Below are 19,057 nucleotides of genomic sequence, written 5' to 3'. Positions count from 1 at the left end.
TCCTAAATATACCAAATGCTTTCATTTTCAAAATTGAAAATTTACACTCTTTTAAATTTTCCTCTTCATCATGCTATAAAAGCCAGGCAAACACAAGTCCAACATGAAAACAATAAGGCTGCCACAATGGATAAATTTGAGTCATTTTAAGGAAAATAGAAGTACTTAGAGATAATAATGGTAAGTGAAAAAAATCACACAAATTCATGAGCATATTCATGAATGGGCCAGAACTATAGTCTGTGAAATTTAGAAACATGTTTAAACTTTTTTGCAATAACTGTAAGCTACATAATTTTCTCCATTTTATAAGTGATATAGTTCCCATGTATATTTAGTTTATGTTCTGCCCTTATTTTTTTGCATTTTTTTCATTTATTCATAGCAAGAGAAGACCAAACAACAAATCTAACTTACCTTCAAGTAATTTAGTTTAGAGAATTGTAATGCCTGTAGAAGAAAGTGGTTATGTGAAAACCTATTAAATGGCATCAAAATGGTGGGACTCCAACTTAGGCATTGCAATCTAACCTAGTTCTAATTTACTTAGTCACACATGAATGAGTTTTCCAATCAGGAAAACCAAAAAGCAGTGTTCCCAGGACACTCACAATAGAATACGGGAGTGGGGGACAAAGTACTGTCTTCCTTCCAGGATACTTTATTGAGGTAAGATGGTGTTGACACATGTTAAACATAAAACAAATTCAAAAGTGTTCATAACACTGTATTGTTTTGTTTCATCATCAACAGTGACGTGTACACAAATGCCAAATTTATGGTCATGATAATAGTATTCTTATGGATTTTACTTAAATTTACCAAAACCTGAAGTCTGTTAAAGTTAAGCACACACCTTATATATTAAAGATATTCAAAATATGAATAAATTTTGAGTGGGAGCTTCATTCACAAAAGAAGGAAATCAAAAAACACACAATGAAACCCCCTAGAAGACGACTGTCAAGGCTTTCTGATTGGGAACCATCAAATTTTAGTGTGGAGATAATGTAGTTCTAGTTCTTCCATGCCATTTTAAATGTTAACAGTCAAAATAAATTTTAATATTATTTAATATATGGTGCTTAATCTTTCTTTTTTCCAATCCTCTTTTCTTTCTCCCAGGTGTCCAACAATGCAGAATCACAGAATGTAACACAGGTCTCAGAATTCCACCTCATGTCTCTTTCAGAGAATCCTGACCTGCAACACATTTTCTTCGGTCTACTCCTGTCCATATGCTTAGTCACAGTACTTGGAAAACTGCTTATTGTTTTGATCATCATCTCTGACACACCCCTCCACATCCTCATGTACTTGTTCCACTTCAACCTGCCCTTCTCTGACATCTACTTAATCTCTATCACAGTTCCAAAGATAATTGTGAACATCTTGTCTCAGAGTACAGTTATCTCCTATGTGGGCTGCTTGATGCAGATGTCTGTTTCTCATCTTTGTCTTTATGTATGACATGCTTCTGATAGTGATGCTCTATGACAGATTTGTAGCTATCTGCTAACCCCTGCATTACAAGGTCATCATGAACCCTAGTCTCTGTGAATACTTTGCTTTTGTGTCGTTTTTGTTCAGCCTTTTTATGTCCCAGATGCATAATTTGATTGCCTTATTCTTTACCTACTTTCAAGATTTGGCAATTGCTAATTTCTTCTGTGACCCCTGTCAACTTCTTAATCTTGCCTGTTCTGATACTCTTACTAAAAACATAGTCATTTATTTTGTTGGCATCATCTCTGTTTTTTTTCCTCTCTCAGGAATCTTTTTCTCCTAGTATAAAATTTTTCTTCCATCCTGAGACTCCCATCAACAGGTGGGAAGAATAAAGCCTTCTCCATATGTGGGTCTCACCTCTCAGTTGTTTGCTTAACTTATGGAACAGCAACTGGAGGTTCCCTTGCATCTGCTGCATCAAATTCTCCTAGAAATAGTCCATTGGCCTCACTGGGGTACACAATTTTCACCCCTATGCTGAATCCCTTCATCTACAGCCTCAGGGAAAAGGACATTAAAAGTGACCCATGGAGGATAGAGGGCAGAAGGAGGTAATCTTATGGTCACTTTCATTATTTTGCAGTCAGAGTCAGAAAACCAATAGTCTTATATCCAATTTCTGCCTCATGGGACATGTTATTTTTGCAACTTCATGGCTCTCAGTCCATTGCATGAATCATAAGTAAATGCTGTATCCCTTGCTTTGTCATTACCTATCAAGTGAATGTTCTGCAGCTCTTTCCCTCATAAACTTCATGACTAAATCAATAAACTCAGGCTGCTCCTTAATTTCTGAGCAATGGCCCTGGTCTTCAAGGGAAAAGCTATATCTCTTTACACATAAATTTAAATTTATGTTCATTTTCACATTTCATGTATATTTTCTTTTAAAATTGCATCTGAGATATATATTTAGGCATGTTATTTCCAGGGGCCATATCAGTGTTCCTCAGGGTTGGCCTTGTTCATAACACCTATGGGAATGAAAACACAGAAACATGGGTCTTCTCATCAAAGATTCTGTTTACATGGATGTCACTAATTATGAGACTTGGCAAAATTTTCAGAGCAGCTCAAGATGTCCGTTCCTAAAGGAATCAAGCTCCAATGTGCAAATGAGAAATGAGATTAATGTTACAGCAAGCAAGGCAGTTTTCTTCAAATGTAACCATCAAATGCATGAACTATGAATACCATGCAGATAATTACAATGTCTGGTTTTAAATTGTTACCTTCATGCACAAGTCACCTTTTTGCTAAAATCCTTTTGATTTAGATTCTCCATTCAGTAACTATCTCTCACTACGTTTTTCTTTTTTTGTGTTTGTTTTATAACAACTATGCAACCAACTGCCCATATTTTATCCTCTTTAAAATAATCATATTTGTTCCTATTTCTTGACTAAACTCTGATAATTCATAGCAAGAGAAAAAATTATGTTGTCAGTTGCCTTTCATTGAAAAATTTCAAAATAAGCTGAAGAAATAAAAGTGATTTTAAATATATAACTGTCTTCAGGTGTCATATATTTCAGCTGGACATTTGAAGAGTCAGTAGTAGTCTCATATTTTCAGTTATTCTATGGCTCTAGTGCTGTCTAGAATTATTGACAACAACTAGTTATAAGTAAAATGAACTTTGCTTCTTTTACTTTCCCCTGAGATTGCCAAGATCCATGCTACAAGACCAAGTTGGACATATTTACTTAATTAATAGCTGAGTAATTTTCTCCTGTGTAATATGGTAGACTCCATAGGTAAAGTTTTCTTTCTTCCTCTTTTGATAATGATTTAGAAGAATTATATGCAATATAATCATTTTACATAGAAAAGTTGTTAAAGTTTACAGCAGCTATAAGGATTACACAGAAGGGTAAAAAAATCACACGATAATCTTAATAGATATAGACAAAGCCTTTAACAAAATGCAAAAATCCATTCATGATCAAAACAACTATAATGAGAACAGGTATAGAAGGGCATTATCTCAAACTGATAAATGCATTTATAAGAACCACCTGTCAACATAATACTAAATGTCCACTCTCACCACTACTGAACAATAGATTCATTGATTTTGCTTTGGAATGCAAACTAGCATAACCATAATGGAAATCAGTACAGAGAATCATCAAAAATGAAACTAGAAATTTCACTTGAACCAGCTATTAATCTTGTAGGTATATTTCATAAAGAGTTAAAGACATCACATTTCAATGATACATATATACCCATTTATTACAGCAGCACAATTCATAATAGCTACATCTTGGAAGTGGCCTACACATCTATCAAGAGATAAATTGATGAAGAAAATGTGGTATTTATATGCAGTGGAGTACTATTTTGCCATAAAGAATGATAAACTTGAGTCATATGTTGGAAAATGGATGCATCTAAAGACCATAATGTTAAAAGAAATAAATTAAACATCCAATGTTAAATAGTACATGGTGTCTATTATATAAAAATCCCAAATTATTAACAAAGAACAAAATAAGAGATAAATAACAGGACATAGGAAAATAGATCTATCTGGAAAGAGAAAGAGGTCAAGAGATGGAGGGAGAGGAGAGAGGAGAAAGGGAATGAAAAAAATTAAGACATGTTATGTACATGTACATAATCCATAAAATTAAATAAAATTTATGTACCTCAAACACATGCCAACCAAATAAACAAGAAAGGGTCAAGAGATAAGTGGAGGGGGAGGGAGTGAATTAAAAGGGGATGAAAAAAGGAATTAACATGTTTTATGTAAGTGTTCCCAAATTCCACAAGGAATGTAAACATTATACACTGACAATATATTAATAAAGAAACAGATCTGAAAAAACATTTCACATGAAATGTTGAGCAGAGCAATCAGGTAAAAGGAAGAAATGAAAAAGTAGCAAGAAAAAAGAAAGAAGTCAAATTATACATACTTGCACATGACATGATTGTTTATATAGAAGACACAAAAGTTCTACCAGAAGACTCAAATTTAATAAATAAAAATTTCAAAGTGTCAAATAGAAAATGAACACATAAAACTGAGTAGTGTGCCTGTACACCTATAATGAACCACCAGGAAACAAATCAGGAAAGCAATTCCATTTGCAATAACTGAAAAAATTCAAACTTAGCAATTAACCTAAAAAAGGAAATAAAAGACTTCTATAATGAAAATTACAGTTCCCTGAAACAGAAACTGAAGAAGACATCAGGAAATGGAAAGATATGACCTTGACCTGAATAAACAGAAACAATGTTGTCACCTGGCCATATTACCAACAATGACATATAGATTTAAAGCAACTTAAATGAAAACAAACAATTTTCTTTGTAAAAATAGAAGAAAAATCCAAAATTTTTTATAGCAATAGAAGAAATCCAGAATAGCTAAAGACATCCTGTAAAAAAAGAGCAAAGCAGGAGGTTTTATGGCCCCAGACTTCACAGCTACACTAATAAGACCACCACTGTATTGCCACAAAAAACATTAGACATGCATAACACAGTAATAAAGAAGAAAAAAATAGTCTGATCCACCTTTAGCCACATGATTATTTTCAAAGGGCCCTAAGAATATATTCTTGGCCAAAGACACTCTCTTTAACAATTGCTGCTGGGAAAACTGGTAGCCACATGTAGGAAAAATGGAATTAGAATCATATATATCACACTGTAATAAAGCCAAATCAAAATGATTGAAAAGCTAGATATCAAAACAGAAGTAAATCTGCTCAATGACAAAAAAGGTAAAACTCTTGAAGAAATAGGTAGGACATTCAGAACAGAACCCTGATTGCAGAAGAAATAATAGAAAGAATCAAAAAATGGTACTACCCTAAATGAAAGTTTCCATACAGCAATCAATAAAGCCAATAGACAACCTATAGAATCGGAATGGGTCTTTGGTGGGTATCCTCAGAGAGAGGACAAATATCTAGGATACATAAAGAATTTTAAAAATCAGATCCCTAATACAAAAGACCCAATTAAAAATGGGCAATTAAAATAAATAGACACTTATCAAAAGAAGTTCAAATGGGCAATCAATACACAAAAATGTTCCTCCCGACTCCCAGCCAACACTGCCCCTGCGCCTGGGGTCTCCAAAGCACAGGGGTGAAGAAGTGGAAACCAGCAACCCAACCAGATGGAAGAAGACACCAACACTCATGAGGAGAGGTTTGCTTCAGGAATGAACTGTTGTCCTACCACAGAGAATGAGTGAGAGACAGCCTTTGGGGACAGGCTTAGGGAGATGGAAAGCTAAGTAAGTGTCTCCTGAGTTCCCCTGAAACACCTGAAATCAGAACACCAAGATCACAGGACCTGTATTCTGTTGTGGGAGCCCAGGTTTGTTGAGTGAAATCAGCAGAGGAGGTAGTCCTGAGGTAGGAGAAGGCAGTCTAGAGGTATGTTTGAACTCTGGTATTACTGCCTACATCCAGCAAAAATTAGTAGTCTGAAGTACTACAGACTATTTTCACTAAAATCATAGTCCTCTTTGTTCTAGTTAAGGGATGATCATAAGTTTTTCCTAGGGCTTGTCTATTTCCAGTTGACATTTGATGACATTGTTGCCACTGAATTTACTTCTGTAGCCAAGGTAACATAATAGTGGCTGACAATTGGTTTTCTCTGTATGCTAGTATGTGTATATTTGGGGTGGTCATAAAGAAGCAAAATGGCTACACATACACATAGGAACATGAGAAACCAAGGCAACAGAAAACCCACAAGATTTCTGAATACACCCAAGGCAAATCAAGGGGACAAAAATGGACAGAAAGGCAAATATCAGGTAGTAGAATGCTACAAAAATTTACAGAAGAAATCAAGAAACTAGATGGGCTTAAAGAGGAATTGAACAAAAAGTTTTCGGATATTGCTCAAAATGCCCAACCAGGGTCATTATAATCCCTGACTTGAAATTATACTGCAGAGCTACTGTGATAAAAACAGCATAGTGCTCAAGGATTAATGGAACAGATGAGAAGATACAGAACAAATTCCAGAAATACTGGAATGCCATCTTATCTTTGACAAAAGAAGCCACACTCTTTCACTGGAAGAAAGATAGCCTCTTTAATAAAAGGTACTGGAAAAAGAATGGCTTTCCACATGTCAAAGACTAAAATTAAACCCATGTCTCAAACCATGCAATAAAATAAAGTCACAATGGATCAAAGTTCTAAATATTAAAACAGAAACACTAAATATGCTGGAAGAAAGAATAGGTAGAAATCTTGATGACACAGGTATAGCCAAAGATTTATGAACAAAACCCCAATTGCACAGGGCATATTACAAATAAACAACTGGGATCACATCTTGTTAAAAAGCTTTGCACAGCAAAAAAAAAATAAACAAAAGACAACTCACAGAGTGGGGAATATTTTTGACAGCTGTTCATCAGACAAAACACTAATAACTAGAATATATAAAAAACTGACAAAATAAAAATCCCAATTTAATGACCTAATCCAAAAATAGGCATCTGAAACTAATATATATTTCTTAGATGAAGAAGTACAAGTTGCATCTAAATATAGGTAAATATATTCAACATCACTTGTCATTTGAGAGATGTAAACTGAAACAATGCTGAGATTCCATCTCACTCCAGAAAAAATTACTAAGATCAAGAAATCAACCAATATCATGATGGCAGGGTTTTGGTGCAAAAGAAACTCATTTCCACTGTTGGTGGAAAGGTAGACTGGTACAACCACTGTGAAAATCAATATGAAGATACTTCAAAAAACTTGGACTAGAGGTTCCATTTGGGCCAGCTATTCCACTTCTCAGTTTCTTCCTAAAAGAATTAAAAGCATCAGGCCACAGTGATATAGGCTCATGTTCATAGCAGGAGAGTTTGCAATAACTAAATCTTGGAAACAACACAAATGACAATTAACTGATGAATGGATAAAGAAGACCAGGTTTTTGTATGCAATGGAGTACTAATCGGCCACAAAGAAGGGTGAAATTGAGACATTTACTGGTATATGGATGTATCTATTAACCATACTCGTAAGTGAAATAAACAGGACGTGCATGTATAAATATCATATTGTTTCTCTGGTGTAAGAAACTGAAAGTGTAAAAAAAGACTAAAATATGTAATAGATAATATGAAATAAGGAGAAAAAGTTCAAATGTGAAGGGGCACTAAGAAGTGGAATGGATACAGGAAAAATGGGAAAAGAGAAAAAGCAAGAAAAGAAAGATAAAATAGAAACAAAGGTTTTATAAAGAAGGAGGGGAAGAAGGGTGGAAGAAAATAGAGAAAATAGGAAAAAATAAGAATTAAGATATATCATGTACAGGTGCAAATTCCATACGATGAGTGTGATCATTATGTATATTTCAATTGTACCAATAAATTTTATTAAAAGTTTAAATGCCCAAATTGTAGGTGGAGAGAATAAAAAAAAAATTGGAACAGCTGAACAAATCAGTTTAAAACATTAATGATAAATTCACCAAAGATATAAAATCCTTGAGATTATATCAAACAGAAATACCTGAAATTAAAAACTATAGAATTTATAAATTTTAGAAAAGACCAATGTGTAGACAGTTTATCTGGAATTGAGGACAAAATGGCAAATTATGAAGTACTCAGAGAAGCAACCAAAAATAAGTGAACAAGAAAATACTACCAAGCAGCTACTAGATGACATTAAAATGACCAGCCTAAATCTAACTGGAATTACAGAATAGGTAGAAAATAATACAGATAGAGTTATTAATATGTTCACAGAAACTGTAGCAGAAAATTTCCCAAATATGAGAAAAGAGTTCAACATACAACTAAATGAGAATCCAGAAGTCCAAACACATACATTGTGATAAGTACCTGAAGATGTTTCCTTATTGTATTGTCATATAGCCAACTAAATATCAAAAACAAATTTTTAAAAATCAGAGAAAAATAAAAAATATAAAGGTAAACCATTTAGAATTACAACAGACTTCTCAACTCAAACCTTAAATGCCAGAAGAGTTTGGAGTGAAGTATTTCAACCCCTTAGGCCAAACAAATTCCAAACCAAATTAACATATCCAAAAAAGATTCACTTTAACATACCAATAAGATCATTTTATCTAAAAGACTAGCTCAAGAGATACATGATTATGCAACAGAACTCCAGAAAATACTCATGAATATTCTAGATGAAAGAATGACGCCTATAAAGCTGAAAAGTAAGATCAAATGAAGATGCCAAGCCATGGTCAATGGATAAACAGCTGTTAAAATTCCCTAAGTCTGTTTCATCTCCACCATTGTTTGATAGATAATTGTGGACTTCCACCCTCATAACAGAGTCATCCCCTAAGTGGTCTGCTTAACACAGGTATCTTTTCCTCATCTTTGGGTGTATGGATGTCATACTTCTGACTGTGGTGGCCTGTGATTTGTTTTGGCCCTCTGTAACACATTGAGTTACTCAGACACCAAATCCATTGCCTTTGTGGATTTGCATTTTTTTTTATTTTTGCTTACATATTTGGACTTCCATATTCATAATTTTATTTTGCTAAAACAGGCCTACTTCAAGGGTTGCTAATTTCTTATCTACACTGCCCTACTACTTAATCTTATCTATTTGCACAAATTCCCCAGTACCATAATGAAGTGTTGATGGCACCATATTATTTTGTCACTCAATCTTAGGATTATTTTATCATATTAAATAACATTTCATCATCTGAAAATCATCATCTGATAGAAAAAAAAATCATGTCTTTTCTGCTTTTGAGTCCCATCTGTCAGTTGCTTGCTTATTCTGTGGAACAGGTATTAGAATATATATGGACTCAGCTTTATTAAATTTTACCAGAAGTGTGACAGCAACAGTGAAGGTCACCCCTGTGATGAATCCTCTCAAAATCTGAGTGACCAAGTAAATATAAGTACCCAGGGGAGACTACAGTAGAATCTGAAGACCTCTAACCATTTGGTTGTGTTACAATGATAATTCCATGGCTTTAGTTTTGTAGTGTAATGCTGGGAGGATGAAAAATGAACTCTAATGTTGAGCATACATTTTCAGTACAGAGAATGAAAAATTTCTGAAAATATATGATGTTAAATGACTCAAAACAATGTTAAAGTCATTAAATTGTATACTGATCAAGTGTATTTTTTAAAGTGTAACTTTGTTCCCTATATTTTACTTCAAAAAGAATATAAGGGCAGTCCACCATTTAAAATCGCATATAAATGACAGAAGTGATTAGGACAAACTAGCTTTATCTGAGTAGATGTAAAAGCCAAAACTTCTCGTGGACACTTATATTCTGTCTTATTCTTCCAATAGTGTTTGGAAGTCCTTAGAGACTGGGATAGCATGGACAAACTTGGCTAATTATGACCTAGCTCTGTGCACTGAGCCCCCAAGGTCACAGAGTAGTTAATAATCAGCCTCAAGCACTTTAGTGACTCCAGTCCTGTTTCCAGCTCCATACCTGTGTCCCAGGCTCTATCGTTGTCTGTATTTTGAAGCTCCTATGTGTCTTCGTATTAATTTCAATCCTGAGGACAGAGAGTGAGCCTTCACTCGGCAGCAGATATAACAGTCTTTGGATCTGCTCTCCTTGACTATGACCCAGCAGAGAAATAACATCACCCAGTAAGTGCAAAGGGACCTCACTGATAAGAGAAAGATACTTAGAATTTTTATTTTCTTATCCTGAGGAGAAGCTTGATATTTTTGATGGTCAGATATGTGTCTACAAATATAAAAAAAATCAGTTATTATTAATAGAAATTTCATGAACTTGGATATAGTGGGAAAGAAAAATATATTATTTCAAATTTGCTTTCTATACACTCTATTTCTACTACCACTGATGTATCACCCATAAGAGCAGAAAATGTGCCCTTCTATAGGGCCTCCTAAGTGATCCAAAATGATTATAAAGGTTATGATCAGGATAAAGAGGAAGACAGTAACAATAATATCATAAACTGAATTTGAGAGATTCCTGTCTTCCAGACACTGAGCAATTTCTTCTATGAGTCTTGTTTTATTTAATATTCTCTGCATTCCTGGATTGATATTTGTTTACACTGTCATTACTTGTAGAAAAATGGAAGAGTTTGTCATTTTAATGGCACCTGCATTAGTTGTTATGTAGAAAAATGAGTGGGTGGAATGCATTTGTCTGATTACAGACACAGGGTAATTCCATTAGTTTCCCTATTAGCACAAGCAGACAATTAATTCTCTGTCAATTCAGGAGAGGCTCCTTTCTCATTGTGACCTTACTGTTACAGACCAGAACAGTGACTGGCTACAGCTGTACAGCTGCATCCATCATAGGGTGATGTGGTTTGGAGGTAAAGATCTGAGAGAGCACTCCCTTGAGCATTCAGCTCGGATTTCTCTCTTGACACCACTGTAGGATATTTTTGAGGTTCTCCCATCCTTCTCCATGCTTGTACTTATTTCCTGCCAACTCAAATGTGGAAAAGTCACAACTTGATTACATTTCTCTTAGGAAATGAGAGAGTTGCAAATATACCTCTAACAGATCTATGATTATCAGCTCTGAACCTCTGCAAAAGTCTTTCTGTGGATTGGAAACTGAAAATTTTCAGTGCATTGAACAGCACCTGTCAATTTTTTTTAATTCTTGGACCTCCAATTATTATTTCTGTGATGCAGGGATTGCTTTTAATATCTCTGAGAGCATTGTCATTATAATTGAATTTTACTTGAAGCAATTGCAACAAGAATTATGGAGATAAAGAGTACTCTATTTAGGGTTAATGTTTATAAAAATAGATCAAAATATTGTTTAGCTATCATTACTATCAGTGATAAGAATGTGCTTACCAATTATCTATTGTGTCCTATAGTTACTATTTTTGTATTCCTGTTGCGGGACATTTTGTTTTTTGTTTGTGTAATTACATGCATATATTTAGAGAGGAATGATGTACTTTCCTTTATATCTGATTTCCCAGATCTATACCTTGTTTGGCACAAAAGAGACATCAAAAATAAAAACTTGTGTTCAACATTGAATGGACCCTTCCCTTAGTTATACTTGTCCTTAATGTGAAAGACATGAAGATGCCTGGTATGTTACTGTCTATACCATCATCCCTTTCACATATGCCTCATAGATATAGACAAATGAAAATAATTTTTTTTCTCTGTGTCTCAGACACACAGATGCTATTAGTCTCTTAACTACATCTCTGTAAGTTATTTTTAAAAATACAACAAACATATTCATGTGTTTTTAAAAAGGCACAAGGAGAAGGGAGCAGGTGACTCTATGCCTTAAACATAGATACATTAAAGAATATATAATTCCAAGCACCAATGACATTTGAATACAGTTTACTATACTATTAAACTTCCTACTTACTAAATGTTGTATGGCTTTATTTTAATAGGAATAACTCACAATTTCTAAATAGTTAAGCTCTTAGTTACTTTCATTGCCACACATGTGGATGAATGATGGTCTCATTTCCCTCCAGCATTATGAGCACAGAGAAGAGGAGGGATTCACACACAATCTTCCTATAGTAACAAGTCAGTGACACAGGTGTATAATGCTCATTGCTTCAGTGCCAACAATTAGGAAGGACTCCTAAACTGAAGCAAAATGAAAATGTTATTTCCCATATGATGATGAAGTTTCTTTGTGTGTTATCATAAAAAGATATTTACAAGAAAGACTACAGGCATATTTTGAAGTTTTTTCTGAAGCATAAGAGAATGTAGGTGAAAATAAGTGACCTGTTTCAGAAAAAAATGAAATTTGCTTAAGCATTATTTGTTGGAAATCAGAAAAAAATTCCCCATAATATATTACATACTAATTTTAACATGAGTGATTGGGAAAATAGCACAAGAATTTTGAAAACATTCTAACCACTTACATAAAGTTAAATGAGATGCCCTCTCTCTCTCTCTCTCTCTCCCTCCCTCTCTCTCTCTCTCTCTCTCTCTCTCTCTCTCTCTCTCTCTCTCCCTCCCTCCCTCTCTCTCTCTCTCTCTCTCTCTGGCTGTGAAATAGTTAAAGAAGAACTAAAAACACTACATGTGGATTCAACCTAGTCTGTGTGGTGGTCACAAGGTGCTTTGTTACACACTACTTAGATGAATTTTTGGTACTTTTTAGGTAAATTTTTAAGAAAATTCCTTGTGGATTCACAAATCAGTGTTGACCTGGAAACATTGACAGGAATATCTACTCATAAAATTCATGACAACTAAATCCTTTGAGGACAGGAGAGCAAGAAAAATGGTACCAACTACTCAAAATTTTTAGGAATTGGTTTGATAGCTAGATATTTGTTCAATATATAAAGAATATGAATGGTGATGTAAATATAATTACATATTTATATGTCAATATCTATAGATACAGTATGAATAGGAAATTTTCTAAATGCCTGAAAATATTCTCAGACAGTGGTTCCCAACTCTTGTTTAAGAAAGTGACTCAAAAACTTGAAATGTACATATTCTGGTTAAATATATTAGGCTAAGCCTAAGGTATCTGGATATATGACAATATTCTCCATATAAATATATTCCTAAATAAGAACAGACAGTAATGAAAATTAAATTATTTTCAAAATGTTTTCTTACAACAACCATATAAGGTCGGTATATCTTATCTCCATTTTACAGATGAGGGGGAATACATTATTTGCATGTATGTTTACAAGATTGCATGTACATTTTTCTATTACAAACAAGGGATTTATTGCTTAAATTCTTTTATTGTTACATTTTAGTTATACAATATGTTTACACTTATAATTGGGGTCTTGTACCTGTACGTGATGTATCTTGGTTCTTATTTTTCCCCCATTACCTGTTTGCCCTTCCCCTCTACCCCTTTCCCTATTTACATAGACTTTGTATCCATTGTGCTTACATTATTTTGTGTAATATTTTGGACTTTTCCCCAATTAAATCAGAATGGACAGATGAAAATATGGATCCCAGTTTCCAACACGTAACTAAAATAAGAAAAATGCAACCCATATATCAGGAAATATTGATGTGAAAATCTGTTGGTTAGAATTAGGAAGGCTGGGATTCAGCCTAGGGATTGGAAGTTTCTTAGTTTTCTATATTGTCAACTGAATACAAGAGGGTTTGTGATCAAAATAGCAGCCATGCATATTATCAAGCTATGGTAGACTACAGAGTCAAGAAAAAGATGTCTTATCCAGAAGATATTTTACTGATGTTGTATGATTCAATACAGCTGTATAAATTTTAAAAGGCAAAGGTGTTTTTATCATTTATTATTTTTATTACCAAATTCAGTGTACACTAATCTACATTTGTGATAATTATATCTGGATTGTGTGCATGTATCTGAACCTGTGTAATATAAATTTGAGTGCAACAAAGATAAGGATAAAAGTTTCATATTGAATACTTTATACACAAACAAAATTTATGCACAATTTATATACAAAGGCTGTGTAAGCTCTTACATCCTTAAAGGACAAAATCTGAAAAATGAAAAATTCATCTTTTTAGCAGAGTGACTCAAAACAAAGTGTTCTGCTTGAAGAGAATTCACTTAAATTTTCAGATAATCCAGTCCAAATTTTAGTTTTTGTAGATACCCCAATCAAGGAAATTCATAGCATTTTATGAGCATAAACTACAAAATATGTCAATGCTTTTCAATTTCCTTTCAATACAATCATATTTTCTTAAAGGTGAAAGGCTTGGCTCCCTCTATATTTTTTGGAAGAATGTTTCAAGCATTTTACTGTGATCAAAGAATTCAGAAGTCTACGTCCTTGGTCTGCTTAAACTGTGCATTAGAGTACCAGTAAAGTAAGCGTACACAGAGGAGGTGGAATATGAACCACCCAACACTTACTCTTTCATGGGGGGCTTTATCACAATAAAGCAATTCTGCTGGAGGTTGTGGATCTCTGGTGGGAATTCTTTGCTCAATGAATACTTGAACTCAGAATATACGCACAATTTTGTATGATATTTTTTGTTTCATTTTTTCAATGAAATTTATTTAAACATGCTCAAGCCACATGGAAAGACAAAATCTCACACATGTATCAGAGTTCTACCTCATGCGCTACTCTGAGGATCCAGACCAGCAGCCCATCCTGTTTGGACTGTTCCTGTCCATATATCTGGTCACAATGCTTGGGAACCTGCTCATCATCCTGGCTGTCAGCTTTGACACCCACCTCCACACACCCATGTACTAATTCCTCTCCAAACTGTCCTTTTCTAACATCTGTTTCACCTCCTCTACAGTCCCAAAGTTGATTGTGGGCACCTTAAATCACAGCAGAGTCATTTCCTATGCAGCTTGCCTGACACAGATGTCTCTTTTTCTCCTTTTTGCATGTATGGATGACATGCTTCTGATTGCGATGGTCTATGACCATTTTGTGGCCATTTGCCACCCCCTGCATTATGCAGTCATTATGAACCCTCACCACTGTTTCTTATTACTTTTGCTGTCAGTTTTGTTAGCCTTTTGAACTCCCAGTTGCACAATTTAGTTGCCTTACAAGTTACCTGCGTCAAAGATGTGGAAATTCCTAGTTTCTTTTTTGACGCTTCTCAACTCCTTAACCTTTCATGTACTGATACCTTAATCAACAACATAGTCACACATATGCTTGTTATCCTATTTGGATTTTTGCCTATGTCAGGGATCATTTTCTCCTACTCTAAAATTCTTTCTGCCCTTTTGAAAATCCAGTCATCTAGGGGGATATATAAAGCCTTTTCTACCTGTGGTTGTCACCTGTCAGTTGTTTGCTTATTTTATGGAACAGGCACCGGAACATTTCTTGGTGCAGCCATGTCATATACTCTGAGAAAGAGCATGGTGGCCTCACTGATATACACTGTCATCACCTCTATGCTAAATCCCTTCATCTACAGCATGAGGAACAGAGACATTCTTAGAACCCTGAAGAGGCTCCACTTGGGGAAAATCTAATCCCAGGATCTTTGGAATTCATTTGTAATGTAGGTTAGAAAATGTGGTAAAAAGCAAAATCCAAAATTTACCTGTAAATACTTCCTCTCTTGTTTTTTTTTTCTTTTGCTTTTTGTTTAAGTTTGATGTCTCTAACTTTATATGATGTTTCACTATAGCATCATAGAAGTTTGAGGGGAAGTATTTACTATTCTTCATACACGTACAAATTTCAGTTGGGAAAGTGAAAAATTTCTAGAGATGGGTAAGTGTGATGTTTGCACACACAGAAAATTACGATATATGTAACCAAACTATGCACCTAAAATTGCTTAAAATGGTACCTTTAGATATGTATATCTTTCCACAATCAACAATGGAAATAAAGAGCTGAGGATTTAGTTTCAAAAGGAAAAGAAATTAACAAAGTTAACAATATTCTTAAGACTTCTAATGTATAAAGGAAGAGTCCCCAAATTTTTGGTGACATTCATTTCTTAAGCTGTCATTGAATTTCACATACTTCAAAGGTTGGAATAATATGGACCAATATGGATAATTATAATCTGTGTGCATAGAGATTTCAAGGTTATGTGATATGACATAAACAGTCTATTCTTCTAGTGTTTTCTGACATCTTGAGATATTTGTATCTCTTCCTTCATATTCATCTAAAATAGGAAGCCTACTTTTGACATTGTCCATATCAATGCTCTTGGCTGTCCTTGAGCTTATGAGGTCCTCAGGTAAATGAGGAGTGTGAGATATTTTTGGAAATTCCATAGTAGACACACAACCTAACTCAAAAATTAATGGATGGAGAAAGTAATATTGTAAACATTGCTTCCCAGCATGAAGACGTTTGGAGAGTGAGATGGGATATTTGTGCACAGTTTCAGCACAGAGGACTGTGAATTGTATGTACTTTATTATTACAGATGACCCAAAATCTCAGTCAATGATTATTTTCCTCCCACCTTGGTCCTGCTCTCATAGAATCTAACTCATATTAGCATACTATGGGTGTCTGTAAGCTATTATGGTAGAGATGAGGAAGATGATGGTGAGGATGAAAACAACCATAATGTCACGAAGCAAAATTAGAAGATTTCCTTAATGGCAATATCTATGTTATGTATTCTATGTAATTTATTTCATTTTTTGTGCACAATATTTCTCAGTAAAAGCTTCTACATTATTATTTTAAAAGGAAATGGGGCACTGCATTTTTGTGTAGTTAATTACAAGTTTTTGGATAGAAAATAGTGAATAAATATTTATACTAGGCTGTCTAATAACACACACAGGCCTTTTTTCCAAGCAAATCCTGGCACACATTTCCTTTGACAATCAAAACACCCATTTCTCTTTCCTGTCCCTCCAGGAAGGACCCATTTCTTACTGTACTTGGCATACAATAAGGAGGACCAGTTTGATCACTATGGAGGGAATGGGGAAAACAGCTGGATCCTCTTTAGAAAGGATATCTAATTTAAGAAGCAAAGATGAAAGATTGAGAAGGTCTACAATGATTAATTTTGATTTCATGCCTGTACTCCACTCCATGCTTTCCTTGAAGTTGTCCACATCCTGTTCCTCTCTTATAAATCACCCTTCTCAACATCCCTAAGGGAAATCAACTCTGATTAGATTTTTCTCCAACCCCCAAAACTGAAAAGAGTTTAATTTCCCATATATACTAACATTGTAAACATAATCTCTGATGAAAACTTTATGATGGTTAAGAAAAATAATGAGGGTGGTGTTAGGGGTGGCCAGCAAAGGTGTCATGGCTGCTGCTTAGTCGCCCAAGCAACAATGACAGGATCCTAGAGCAAAGCTGCAGTCCCAACCAAAAGCACACTCCCAAGAGGTGCTGTGTGAAATCTTTCACTCCCTGCACACCTTGGCTGGACAGATAGTTTCACCTGTAAGATGGTCCCATTAGACCCACCTATGACTCCATTAAATTTGAGATGTCTTTTTATTTTTTATGAAGTGCTGCATCTTCTTGGCCTTTTAAAATGCTTAACCTCAAGGATGATGTGGTAAAAATTACAATTGATTGGAACTAGCTCCAGAGCCTCTCGGCATCCAGCCTGCATTGCTCTTTAGAGCCCTTGAGCAACACATTTTATATTTACAGCCTTTTTAAGCAAAACTTCAGCCTGTGATTAAAGAGAAGAATTCAGCTGCTATTGAAGAGATAGGAAAAACAGAAACAAGGAACAAGAATGAACTAAATGCCAAATTTCCACCTGGTGACTGACAAGAGGAAGAAAAGCACAAAGATTGTGATTTAGGAGATGTGAAAAAGATACAAGTCCATTTTGATCCAGAAGTAGTTCAAATAAAGGCTGGAAAAGCAGAAATTGACAGAAGAATATCTGTGTTTATTGAAAAAAAGCAAGCTGAAATCAATGAAAACAACATCAGGGAATTTTGCAATGTTATTGATTGTAATTAAGAAAATAGTTGTTCAAGAACTGATGCCGTTTTTACACCTTACCCTGGATTTAAAAGTCATGTAAAGGTTTCTAGAGTTGTGAATACATATGGACCTCAGACTAGACCTGAAGGAATTCAAGGGTCAGGTCATAAATCTAACAGCATGCTTTGAGACTGTGGTAATCAGGCTGTAGAAGAATGACTACAAAATATTGAGGCTCACTTGTGATTGCAGTCAAGTGGTCCAGTTCCAAGAGACATTTATCAGAGAATTAAAAAACTTGAAGATAAAAACCTTGAATTGGAAGGCATCTCTCCTGAATATTTTCAATCTGTGAACTTTACTGGAAAAAGAAGAAAAGTTCAGCCACCTCAAAACTATTTCCTGGCTGAACTTGATGAGAAAATTAGTGCCCTCAAACAGGTTCTGCTCAGAAAATCAAGAGAAGCAGAATCCATGGCAACTCACCACCTTCCATGAAAAACTCCTCTCCTCTTCATTTTACTTTTTTATGTACATGTGTAACTTACTCTGTAATTAATTAAATGGATATATATATATATATATATATATATCAATGTGAAGTTTTCTGCGAAGTCAAGTTAGCAAAAACTCTTCAAGTATTCCAGTGAGTTTTGAAATAATGTATGGAAAATAGCATTGTTGGAAACTATTCTGTTTTAAAGGAGGCATTTGGGAAATTTAAAAGCATAATTTGAAAGTATTTTATTTTGGTGGACCACCGAAAGAAAGATTATTGTGATACTGATATATAAAAGGACTTTATAAAATTGACTAACCAGTTTATTAGTTTAAATTAGTACTTTGTATTTAGTGGACATTCAACAAAAATTTATTGATTTAGATGAATTTTTAATGTGTATATAAACTTGTAGTTTTATTTTTCAGATGTCACTGTTAATGTAAATAAATAATAAATTCAGCTTTATTCCTTAAAAAAAAAAAAGAAACATAATGATTTGTGGATCAGACTCAGAGACTGACAATTTAAATTGGAATCTTGTCTCCACCAGTTACTAGTTTGTAAAGTGTGGCAGATTGATTTTATCATTGACATCTGAGCTCCTTTCTATCTTATGCTACTGTATTAACCATGGATCAAATATATAATGGATGATCCTC

The 19,057-nt window shown here is 34.4% G+C and overlaps 2 pseudogenes; both read left to right on the top strand.

Moving 5' to 3' along the window:
* Positions 1 to 14,557: 14,557 nt before the first annotated feature.
* LOC101720784 (olfactory receptor 7E24-like) lies at positions 14,558 to 15,486 on the top strand (annotated as a pseudogene).
* Positions 15,487 to 17,489: 2,003 nt separating this feature from the next.
* LOC101720429 (MAP3K12-binding inhibitory protein 1 pseudogene) lies at positions 17,490 to 18,445 on the top strand (annotated as a pseudogene).
* The last annotated feature ends 612 nt before the right edge of the window (positions 18,446 to 19,057 follow it).

This window comes from Heterocephalus glaber, unplaced genomic scaffold (genome assembly GCF_053883595.1).
Source record: "Heterocephalus glaber isolate CG9 unplaced genomic scaffold, H.glaber_assembly_v1.0 deba00001532, whole genome shotgun sequence".
Taxonomy (NCBI): Eukaryota; Metazoa; Chordata; class Mammalia; order Rodentia; family Bathyergidae; genus Heterocephalus; species Heterocephalus glaber.
This window is presented reverse-complemented; position numbering and strand designations above follow the sequence as displayed.